This window comes from Rhinolophus sinicus, linkage group LG03 (genome assembly GCF_036562045.2).
Source record: "Rhinolophus sinicus isolate RSC01 linkage group LG03, ASM3656204v1, whole genome shotgun sequence".
In the NCBI taxonomy this organism is placed as follows: domain Eukaryota; kingdom Metazoa; phylum Chordata; class Mammalia; order Chiroptera; family Rhinolophidae; genus Rhinolophus; species Rhinolophus sinicus.
The window spans coordinates 166,473,986-166,483,848 of record NC_133753.1 but is presented as its reverse complement, the minus strand read 5'-3'; positions in this window follow the sequence as shown (position 1 = coordinate 166,483,848).

Genomic DNA, 9,863 nt, shown 5'->3' with positions numbered 1-9,863 from the left:
CACCTTTCCCATGTCTCTCCTCCTTATTTACTTTTGTCTAGCCAATTTATGGGTTTGCTCAGCAAATGTTTTGACTCCAATTGGGAAAACAAGCTCTTGGTGCCATCATTGTCACCTGGCCCAGACTCCCAAAACAAGCCTGGTGTGGAAGGAAATGTCAACTGAAAGGCTTTGGTTTGCCCCTCTGGCATATTACACAGGGCTTACAAAACACTTAACGCATCTGGATATCGAATCTGAGCTTCTTCATTGCCTTTCCAGAGAAACCTCTTCTGGCCCCCCTCAGAGCCATTTCCACCTCAGTGGCTCTAGAATTCTGTAAGACAGCAGCTCCCTAGTACCTGAAACAAAACAAAAGTGGAAAATGAAGATGCTGCGTAACACTGTCCTGGAGCTGGAGAATGGGAAGACCAGACTCAATTCTTTTATCTGTAATATGTAAGGGTTGGTTAGATTAGTGGTGCTCCATGGATATGACCTGCCCTGTAGTGTGTTGTGCTTCACCCATAGAAAACAAAATTAACATGAATTAGTTGCAAACACTTAAAACTCATTTAAGGACATTTAAGGTTAAAGTCCACATTTCCGTCTTCTCTTGAAAAATTCTCTGAATGACAGTAACTTCTTATCCACCATCTTTTGTCTCATTTTAAAATATTTCTTTTCTTTTTTCTCTCCTTTTCTCTATCTTTTGGAAGCATTTCTAGGCTTATCCTCCAAATTACTGATTTAAATTCTATGCTGTCAGTTCTGCTATTTACTCCTCTGATGCAGATTTTAATTGTACAATTGCAAGTATTGTTTCCTTGTAGTTTTTTTTTAACCACTTCTAGCAACCTTTTCTTCCCAACATTTTCACTTTATGTTGTAACATGTGATATAACTATATCTTGTATTCTTTTAACCCTTCACTTCGGAATGGTTTTATTTATGGCTTTTTGTTACTATTTCATTAAGGTCATGTATTATTGAGGATATGAACATTTTCCTAAAAATTTATTTTTACAGCAAGTTACTTCTATTCTTATGCAGTCCCTCTGAGTCATTAGCATTTAAGGTATCAGAATTATCTGGGGAACTTGCAGAGTTGATTTCTGGCTCCATCCTAGGAAATACTGATTCAGCAGGCTCTGCTGGTAGAGGCACTGTCCAGACTGGAGTACAGGTTCTATCACCTTTGGCCTGTGACCTAAGGAAATGAGGCAGATGAGCAGAGCACACAGCACAATTTCTCACTCACAGACATGCATCACGTTGGCTCTCCTGAGAAGAGGTGTAAATTTTTTCTCCTACTTTCAAGGTCTTTCTCTGTAACATGCTGAACCAATTAAATACATTAATAACTCTGGTTCCCGGCAAGCGTGCTACCTGAGTTTTTTGTCTCTTCCCAGTGGCAGTGTTTTATGTGAGGGATCTAAATCAGCAATGCTCTACCTGAATGAATACAGGTCACGGTGGGGAGAGGAGCCCACATCTATTAAAGCAGGGGTGTCCAAACTGCAGCCCACAGGCCAACTGCGGCCCGCGATCCATTTTTTATTGGCCTGCAGCAAATTCCAAAAATATATTTAGTTTACTTAAATAAACCAGGTGAGGCAATACGTACTTCACCTCAAGTGAGTGGCCGAGCTGTTTGTGTATTTTGCCGCATATGGCCCTTGGTAAAAAACGTTGAAAAACGTTTGGACACCCTTGTATTAAAGGAACCGAGGTTCCATTCTCAGTGGAGTACACATACCTTGTGCTTCTGAACACAGAGAGACAGGAAAGTAAAGAACAATGCGTGGGACCTTCCTCCTCTTTCTCAGGTGTGGGGCTGCCTTATGGTACAAGGGGACATATGGCCAGCTCATGGATACATTGCTAAATTCTCCTTCACTGTGGATCCATCAGCCATATTAAAAATCTCTCTCAGCTTCCAGCAGTAGGGTTTGTTTTATTTGTTGAATAAGAAGAGTCTTGGGGGAAGACGGGTGGCTCAATTGGTTAGAGTGCGAGTTCTGGGCAACGGGGCTGCTGGTTCGATTCCCACATGGGCCAGCGAGCTGCGCCCTCCTCAACTAGAATGAAGTCAGTGAGCTGCCGCTCAGCTCCTGGGTGGCCAGATGGCTCAGCTGGTTGGCGCTCCGGCTCTCAGCCACAAGGTTGCCAGTTCGACTCTCACAAGAGATGGTGGGCTGCTCCCCCTGCAACTAACAATGGCAACTGGACCTGGAGCTGAACTGTGCCCTCCACAACTAAGACTGAAAGGACAACTTGACTTGGAAAATGTCCTGGAAGTACACACTGTTCCCCCAATAAAGTCTTGTTTCCCTTCCCCAATAAAATGTTAAAAAAAAAAAAAAGAGTCTTATTCTGTGCATCTTCATCCTTATTTGAGCCTTCTCAAGTATTTTGTTGAGTTGGAAGGGAAAGAGAGGCAGTTGCTACTGGCTAGATAGCATATTAAACAGGAATCGAAAATCTTAGCAGGAACAGTCTGAACTGGAATGTAGGGTGCTTAGAAAGGGGGAGGCACTGAGGGTAAGAAATTGAACGCGTTTTACCCAATTGTCATAATTTTGCTCCAATATGCACATGGTTTCCTTCCACTTCTTTCTTTTCCTTTCTCTTTGTATATTATAGTAGAGCTTTCCCTTACTCCTCCTCTTCCTTTTCCAACCAGATTGCCTGAGAATTTAGTGCTCTAATTTCTCTAGTCCTAGGACTTCAGAGCTCTTTGGAGGGCTCTATCTTGGCCCCCGTGAGCTCACCTAAAGCTGCCTTAGCAGGCGTGTCTTTCTCCAGATGCTAATACTGTGGCTTTCTATTACGTCCTTTCTACCAACACGCTTTTCCAATTACCTCCACCCTTTCTTCTCTCCTCCCTGCCGCTTGGCTCCCCATACAGCTGTCATCACTTAGATGTATATTTTGTCCTTCCGTTATTTGTGTTATTGTGCATACCCATTATATTTGTCCTATTTCCACAGTGATACCGCACACTTCTTTGACCAGAGGAACCCAGTCGTCCACTTCCTTTGTAATTTCTCACAGTCTGTTGTGTGTGTCCCACACATGGAGGCCCATGGAATGGAGATGATTATGTGTTTCCTTTTGTACACACACACCCAACTACAGGCGTACCTCATTTTATTGCACCTCGCTTTATTGCGCTTCACAGATGTTGCAGTTTTTTTACAAATTGAAGGCAAGACCCTCCACCAGCAAAAAGATTACAGCTTGCTTTATTGTGGTGGTCTGGAACCAAACCTGCAAAATCTCTGAGGTACACCTGTGTAAGGACAGATTTTTTTTTTTTCCTTCTGTAGTTTTTCTGTTTTTTAATTGCTTCTCATTGCCCTCCCCCTTAACTTTAGTCCCACAAGACTTTGGATGGTGTTGGTACTCGAAGTCATAAAACCTGTCTTCTCCATGGATGTCTACTACCCTGTAACTTTATACAAGTGGTTTAACCTCAGTGAGCTGCGGGCTCTAATGTCTCTTTGCAAGGTGGGGGTTATAATGGCCACCCCATAGGGCTCCTGCTTGCTGCTGCTAATAATGAGTCCACATTGTGCTCCTCGCTCTGCTGAGGTGTCAGCGGGCCTCACAGTGACTGTGGCCAACACACCCCAGCCCCTGGGCCATTAGAATACATGTGACGGAGACTCTTCCTGCCTTGACAACAGGTGGGCACAGCTCTTCAAAGAGGAAGCCCCTGGGCCTGACAAAAGTCACAAGGAACCTTATTTACAGGGTGTTTGAGAGCTCCAGAGGCCAGGCACACCTCCTCTGAGCACACTGGTTCAAAGGGTGAGACTGGAAGAGACCTCCCAAATCACACAGGCAAAGCCTTTCTGTGTGGGCAGGAGGGATATAGCCTAGGGTTCAAACCCACTTACATTCCCTGTCCAGAACTGAACCTTTCCCAGACTTGCACACTGGTTCTAATAGTGCAGCCCCAGTCAGTCATACAATCTCTTCCATTTCATTCACAAATACTGTGTACTTTTTAGCCTTCATCCTAGAGTCGCTCAGTGGTGTCCAATTCCTTCCAGTAATAGCATTGGCTTTTCCATTGCCTGATGCCAAATGAATCATATATAGTCTTATTTTTTTGAAATTGACATCAATTGATGTTAGGCCTGGGATTTATATAATAGCTAAGATGTTTATGGGCACCATCCCAGGATAACCTTCTTCTCTCAGGCCACAGTGTTTCTTCCTGTGATGGCTGGGTTGCAACTGTAAGTCTCTATAGCTGGCTGGAGCCCCAATCAGTTTCTAGACTTCCAAATCTAAGTCTTAGCACAAGGCCTTGTACAAAGTAGGAACTCAATAAATATTTGTAGAGCAAAGGAATACATAAGCCTCATAAGGGATCCTGATGGGAAACTGTTTTTTAATTTTGGTGCTAAGTATATGGAAAGACTGGTTCTCTCCTCCAGATAGCAAGTGATAAAATCGGCCTATTTCCTCATTCTTAAGTGGGACTTGGGATGGGATGCAAAAAGAGTTCCAATTTGCTAAGCAGGCTGTTAATTTAATTCTCTCCCTTAGTGTCCTTGGTTGCCAGCTCCAAATAAAAGCTGAAAGTTCCCAGCAATGGCATCTCCTGCTGGTGGTAATCACTAGTTGGCTGCCCCAGGAAGGACAGCCAGTCCTGTAAAACCCCCCAGTGTCTTTTATGTCCCTGAAGATGCTGCATGCAACTTTTTCGCAACATTGCTACAGAGCAGTTCAAAGTTGGAGCAACTTCCATTTGTTGCTGCTCCAAGTTCTCTCCTGCCTTGCTACTCAAAGTGTGGTCCATGGATCAGCAGCGTTGGAATCACTTGAGAGCTTATTTAAAAAGGCAGGATCTTGGACTGCACCCCAGACCGACTAAAACAGAATCTCTATGTTAACAAGATTCCAGGTGTTTCCTATGCACATTACACTTTAACAAACATTTCCCCACTATAACTCTGATTCAATAGGTTTAGGTCTAGGGTGGGGCCCAAGTTCTGCATTTTTAACAAGGTAATGCTGATGCAGCTGGTCCAAAGGCCACCCTTTGAGAAACGGTTTTAGATTCATTAAGGAAGAATGAGTGTACAGTGCCCGACCCCCACCCCGTCACCTGCAGCTGTTCCAAAGGCAGGGCATTGATGACTGATGTTTCCTTAGCCTAGAACACTCTCCATCCCAGCTCTACCCCAGAATCATCTGGGAAAATTTTGACAATACTGACACCCTGGCCCATCCTCAGAGTGTCTGATTTGCATGCTGTGGTAAGGGACTCAAGCATTGGGATTGTTTCGAAATTCCCTAGGTGATTCTAATGGATCAAGAACTACTGGCCTAGGATGAGCTCTTATAATTGGTAAAAGTAAGAGGGCTCCCTGCCTCCCTCTTCTGCCAAATTCTCTTACCTCTCTTGAAGATCTAATCTCTTACATCTGGAAGACTTCACTTAAATTCCTAATTCCACTTCAAGTACCCAGCATCCTCCCAATGATCACAGAACACTTGTGTAAATCAAATTCTAGCAGCAGCTCCTAGGTAGATGTTCTAAGATGTTCTAATAATGACTTGAGGGCACACTGACAGATGATTCTTCCTTACAGTCTTTGCCTTGAAACTAATGCTGAAAAGCACCATTCTGTAAAAGACTCCAAGAGGAGCCCTGGTCCTGCTTCTCTTTCTGTTTCACTCTTTGAGTTCCCTTGGAGAAAATCAGGAGTCCACCTGTCTGTATTTTTCTGCATTTTGCCCTCAGTCTGCATGCTGGCCCTAGATTCTTTCCCACATCCCTTCATTGGTTATTTAGGTGCTTGAGGTCTTTTCGGGGCATTTCTGCATGAGTCCCCAGGCTCCTCACCTCTTCACTCCTGAGGGCAGTGCTGGAGTTTGAGAGTGATGATTAATTACCTCCCTTCTTTTCCACTTCAAGCTCCAAAGCCATTGAGACATGGACAAAGGAGGCCCAGAGCTGCAGACGAGAATGTCCCCTCTGTTGCTGATAAAGCCAGACTGGAGAGAGGGACCGGGAGGAGACCCCAATCAGCTCCTAATACCTCATATCACCCTGTTGACACTTCTGACTCAGAACTCCAGACCTCAACCCTGCAAAATCCAGTCCCAGGAAGCTTCTGGAGAATAGAGAAAATTCTAGTCTTGGAGAGGCTTTTCAGAAAGTGAGACAGGAAGGGATTGCATTGAACACATCCAGTTCTCCATCCCAACTCACCCATTAGAGAAGGGGAAGGAGAAGAGAGGTCATCTTCCCAGCATACAAAATGTCCTCTTTTGGGACCAAGATGGAACTCCCGGACAGACTGTCTCAGGCAGTGGCATCTTGCTCAGAGTTCCTCAGAGGTAGGTGTCAGGGCTGCAAACTCTCATTGGCCCTCAGGAAAGAATAATAACAACAAGTGTACAACAATAATCGAACAACCAGGCAGTCAAACTCCTGGTGTACCAGGTCTTTTCTCTGCCTGGGACTATAGCTCTGCAGAGCCAGAACCCCTTGTGAAGTTGCCCTGATTTTCCCAGCGGTCCATTCACGGGACAGGGTTTCACCAGATGTGACAGACTTGGGGAAAGCTCTGCTGGTTACCATCTGCAATAGAAATGTGGAGTGTTTTAACAGAAATATCTTCCCCTCTCACTTACTCACGCTTAGCCAGCGGCGTTATGTGTGGGCCAATGGGAACTTGAAGCTGCTCTAACTGAAAGAAGAGATGCTCGGTGCCAAGCAGTTTTCCAGTAAAATGGTTTTAAAAATAATGGGAGGAAAGACAATGATGACCAGGAGAAGGGACAGGCTTTTAAGAAGTCACTGGAGAAGACTGCTGAGCCTAATTCCAGAGAAACAATATGAATCAGAGGCTCTCTTTGCTTTACTGACTGGAAATGTGGCTGAGGGACGAATGGGAGGGAGGGCTTGGGGTTCACAGTGGAATCATTGCTGACATTTAGTTAAGACCCAGCTAATTGCTCACGATTGTGTTCTCTTTTCACATTTACTCATCTAAGCTGGGGATGTCTCCCAGGCACCACAGAAATAATTGCAGTTAGGTTTCTGTCTCTCTCAGACTTGGGCTCCTCTTTGGAAAATTAGCAAAAGTGTAGTGGTCTTTGGTCTTAAAAAGATTTAACAATTTCCTAGAAGCATCCTCAAAGTCAACAGGTATAAGTTTCACGAGAATTTATTTCCTAAAATGTAAAACTAAAAAGTGGAAAGTGAGTTCCATGAATGGTGCAGAAAAATGGAGGTTGGACAACTATTCTGTATAATTAATGACAGAAGGTAACACTGTTTTCATTTTCAAGGAGTCCTGGAGTCCCCTTAAGCTAATTGATCCAGTTACAAGGGTCAGGGATGTAGTAAAGGAACTAAGACCTGCCTGATCCATTGCCATAAACAGGCCCTGTGTTAGGGCTTATGTGTTTGTTTTCTTTTCTTTTATGCTGCTGAACAAAAATACTGAAGTTGTAAGTGAGGACTTTTTACAGCACAAATCTTGCATCATATGTTTAAAAGCTGTGGCAATATCATCTTTTGGCCGAAGCTGTGTAGCCTTAGTTAAGCCATGCCTTCAGGTGTGTCCTCCAGGAGAGGGATGGTTTTCAGAGAGATTTCCCATATGGTGCATCTAATCCATTCGCTGACTCATTTTGGATTTGGCACTGGGATCTGGACCAGGGTTCTGAAGGGTACAGAGTATGCAAGCAGCCTTGCTGATGGGTGCTCAATGCTCCCCAGTGAGGGAGCACCCCCCCCGCCCACAAACCTGTCTAGGCCTCTGTTTTCCAAATGCAATGGACCTACAATGCTATCCCCTCTAAAAGCTTCTGGATACTCAGCAGTTCACCTCGTGGTTAACTGTACAAAATGTAATCTCCTTTCTCTTAAGGTACGTCACGAAGTTTCACATTAGTCTTTTAATTTGTAATGATTTTCCCAAATGTGTTTGAGAGATGCAAGGGATTTTAAAGTAGGTGGATCTTGTATGCAAACTGAAAGGGGTCCATCTGTGTGCTCGTGAATCTTAGTACCAGAGACAGTCGACCAATACAAAGCTTTGGTTGCAGATCCATTGCCAATATGGAAACCCACATGGGCATGTAACGCATCCTTGAACAAGTCTGAAACTGCCCAACTTTGCTGAGAATCATTCAAAGTACTGCTGAAAATTAGGGGGGAAAGTCTCTTGGTTAATTAGCAATACTAAAGAAAAGTGGAACTTTCCATGAACAGAGAAAATAATATTCAAGTTCTTATCAGAGCAGAAATCTGCTTTTCTCTTCTGTGAATAAAATTTGAACCTGAAGCCAGTAAATGTACCATACAGGTTCTGGTTTATAAACACCTTGACATATCTGAAGGCGAGAAGGAGAGAGGGAGGGGGGGAGGAAGAGAGAGAGAGAGATTTCTCCCATGAATCCCACTGGGTTGTCTTCAGGACACAAGCTTCTAAGCTGCAAGTCTCTGAAGTCATATGGTTTAATTTCAAGAACTTATCAGGGTTAGACTTGTATGCGACATACGTGTTTCCTGAATCCTGTTTGTTTTTGCTAATATATATCATGCTAACATTAGGTTCAAGCCTCAGACCATGTCCACTGCTGGGTTCTGATAAACAGCTTGGGTGGCCTAACCAAACCCACACGCTTAAGGACTGTGGACCCTCCTGGGTGAGTAAAGGGAACAAGGATCAGGAGCAGCTCTCCTTAGTCAGAAAATCTTAGTTGAAAGGAAGGGATGTTAGGCCACCTACATGTATTTCATGGCCTGTCCCACTGGACAGGCCAAGTCTCAGTTCTGGTGGAAATAGGCTGATATTCAACTCTGACAGAGATCTGTGAGTGGGCATTGCTTGTTTGCCTGGGATAACACTCCCCTTCTTTTAGTAGGATTCTTTCTGGTGGGTGGGGGGCTGCCAACCACATTCCTCATCCCTTGGCCATAGTGATCGGTCCAGAGATGGACATTTGACCTAACCAAAGTCAAAAAGCGTTTTCCCAGGGTCTTTCCAACAAGACCTCTCAGAGTTCTGTGGTTGTGAAGGTTCTGAGGTCATAAGCTCAGAGCTGATGATAGGGTCCTTGTTTCCAGCCTCAGGTGACAAGTCTGACAGAATATAGTTAACACACCAAAAGAAGCAGAGGCAAAGAATGGAGATAGAAAGAATGAGTTCCCTAGTGCTTGGGGTTCTGAATCTAGTGGCTGCTGAGGTAAACCCTACCTCCTGCCCTTTCCCTAGTTTATGTCAATCAATAAACACCCCCCTCGTTTGGTTAATTTAGGTTTGGATTAAATTGGGTTTCTCTGCCACTCTATTAAAAGTTGGGGGGCACAGACTGCACTTTTTGGAATCTTTTCTAACAGAGGATTCACAAAGGCCTCCTTGCTTTGGACCCTTGTAAAAACCTGTGCATAAAGGATAGGCACAACATATAATTTATCGTGTAAACCAGGACACTTTCGAGAATAAAAGGGAGTGCTCTTAACGATGACACCAGGACAACAACCATAAGCTAATAATTTATGGGGACCCTAGTGAAGGATCTAGTCTGGTGCCAGTGTTGTGGTCACGTGCCCAGCAGAACGGTGGCACAGACCATAATGCCTCGTGGAGAACTGGGGTACCTGGGGAGCAGTGGAGAACCCAGCTCTAGCAGGCCCTTCACGAGCTCAGTTGAACACTCGAGGAAAGCCTTGGTGGCCCTTGTGCAAGGTTGAGCTGTGAGCGTGACTCCTTTTGTGCCCATGGCTGATGGGACCTGGGGACCTTCAGGTTACAAGCAGGAAAAACAGAAGACTCTGGATCGCTTTCTTTTGGAACAGGGACTGACCGCTCAGGATGTATACCATGCTGCTTGCTCTGAGAAAC